Here is a 2779-nt window from a genome sequence, read left to right as displayed (position 1 = left end):
CCCAAGTTGCTTAGTTTTTTAACCAGTTTATTAGGTTGAAGTGTTGAAGGCAGAGCTGAAGTCCACAAACAGCATTCTCACATAAGTGTTACTGCTGGCCACTACCAGCTCCACCACCATCTTCAAGTTTGCTGACGACACCGTCGTGGTGGGCCTGATCTCTGATAACAACGAGACGGCCTACCTGAAGGAGATTAGGAATCTGGAGAACTGGTGCCAGAGGAACAACCTCCTTCTAAACGTCAGTAAGACAAAGGAGCTGATAGTGGACTTCAGCACTAAGCAGGAGAGGAACTACCAGACCCCCGTCATCAACGAGTGCCCAGTGGAGAGAGTGGACAGCTTCAAATACCTCGGAGTTCACATCACGCAGGACCTGTCATGGTCCTGTCACATCAACACCGTGGTGAAAAAGGCCCGTCAGCGTCTCTACCACCTCAGACGCTTGAGAGACTTCCAACTGCCCTCCAAGGTGCTCAGGAACTTTTACTCGTGCATCATAGAGAGCATCCTGACGGGAAACATCTTAACCTGGTTCGGGAACAGCACCATGCAGGACAGACGAGCTCTACAGAGGGTTGTGCGGTCAGCTGAGCGCACCATCCGCTCCGAGCTCCCTGACCTGCACTCAATCTACAGCAGGCGGTGCTGGACCAAGGCCAGGAAGATCGTGAAGGACCTCAGCCATCCCAACAACAGACTGTTCTCTCTGTTGAGGTCAGGAAAGCGATTCTGCTCCCTAAAGACCAACACAGAGAGACTGAGGAGGAGCTTCTTCCCGCAGGCGATACGGTCTCTCACCACACAGTACTGACCCACACATACAGTTCTTACACACACACTGGACTTTCTGGACATTGTTTTCACTTCATCACTTAAATCACTTTAAGCATATTTGCACTGCACAAGACATAATGTGGATTGCACAACACTGGTCACTACATTCTTCATTTCCAGTTAATACTTGTACAGCTGCTGTTATTGTGTGTATATTTATTTATATTTCTTCATACATTCTTATATAGTTCTATATTGTGTATTTTGTTGTACAGTTATTTTATTTTCAACTTTAATTTATATATTTTATCTTATTCTTTCCCAGTTAAATTTACCCTTCATTCTAATTTGTCTTGTACAGTTATTTCATTTTTAACCTTAATTTATATTTTATTCCTTCTTAGTTAAATTTACCCTTTTTAATTTTTCATATTTATTTCCTATCTTATTCATAGCCTTTCCTTTTTTTGTTTTCTTTAGGTCACGAGCAGTTGTCCAAGCATTTCACTACATATCGTACTGTGTATGACTGTGTACGTGACAAATAAAATTTGAATTATTTGAATTTGAATTTGAAGTGGCGCAGGGGACGGAGTTTGTTTGTCCTTCGCCTGCGCCACTTCAGCAGTTGTATGGTGAAGTTGGAGTCCGTGTTCCTTCGGATCTCAGGGGGGATAGAAGCGCAGTCATTACAGGCAAAAGTGTGCTGCAGGTTTATGTGGTTTAGAACCGTGAGCACTTCAGTTTTACTGTACTGCACATGTGCTCTTGCTAATCGGAGGAGAAATTAAAAATACACAAAATAAAAAAGAAAGCCGCTAACTTGTGGAGAGCGCCGTCACACGGGCCGCTGCGACTGCTCGCGCCATCTTAATTAAAATGACTAAAAATGACTAAAACAAAAAGCACGAAGTGTGGCTTAGTGAGAGCTAAAGACATCCTTTGAAACCAGCGAAGTCTAGTCTATTATTAAGAAAAGGCTGATCAATACCAACAGCGTTGAACGTGAGTCAGAGATACACAAGTAAAGTTTCGTTTCGTTCATTTCATTGGCAGAGTTTCAGAGGTAACGGCTGTGTGACTGAACACGTTTCAACGAGAATATTCAAGCTGCATTCAACGTGAGACACGACGTGTTCATCACTGTATTCGGACCAACCTCAAAACATTGGCGATCACGGGTTATTAATAAGTCTCTGTAAACATTTCAGGTTACATACGGGTGTTCACGAACTAGAGTTCCCTGGGTTTTTATATTAAACTCGAATAAGTTACATGCCGCAACATCAAAAAGAACACTGTGTGAAACAATCTTACAAAAATCCCAATTTACCTGACGAATTTCAGAGCACGCAATGAATCATGGGTAAATATGCACTCCATAGAGCCAATCAAATTGCACTGGCTGCTGCTATAGGACGATAAACCAAGGAAGCTGCGACACTGGTCAGGTCAGGTCGAGACACGCCTACCTAACACAGGGGTGTAGGCAGGAGATTCAGACTACAGACTACTATGCACTTGGTAGTGGTGATCAGTCAGGTGAACAAGTCTTCTGTTATTTCTGGTTAATGTCCATCAGATGAAATGTTGGGCAGGTTTCTTGAACTGTGTCAGGTGAAACTCTTAAGTACCTGCTTTTTTAATTCCACCGCACTGCTCCCTCTAGTGGTGGCAGGTTTTCCCAACTCGATCATGACTTTCACACAATTTATGCATGGAGCAACATACAAAAAAAAAATTCTATAAGTTAATGTCGCTAAATGTTTACAATTTTGAATTTTTAAAGCAATTCTAAAATTATTAGGGGTCAATTGGTGCTATAAAGATAACGTTCAGAGAAGCTGTTGTATTACTACTGTTAGAAAAAGTTGGTCAATACCGAAAGTGAGGGTAAGTTTAGAAGTTTCTGGCGTTTTGTGGAGTCCCCACTTTCATCGGACCAACCAGTTTAAACACTGACGCAGACCTCTTATATAGCGCCTCTTCGACGTATAAATCT

Source organism: Aulonocara sp. 'chitande type north' Nkhata Bay, linkage group LG9 (genome assembly GCF_057382095.1).
Source record: "Aulonocara sp. 'chitande type north' Nkhata Bay isolate Kocher_YH1m ecotype deep benthic linkage group LG9, A_spYH_male_GT1.1, whole genome shotgun sequence".
In the NCBI taxonomy this organism is placed as follows: domain Eukaryota; kingdom Metazoa; phylum Chordata; class Actinopteri; order Cichliformes; family Cichlidae; genus Aulonocara; species Aulonocara sp. 'chitande type north' Nkhata Bay.
The sequence above is the reverse complement of the archived record's forward strand: the minus strand, read 5'-3'. Positions refer to the sequence as shown.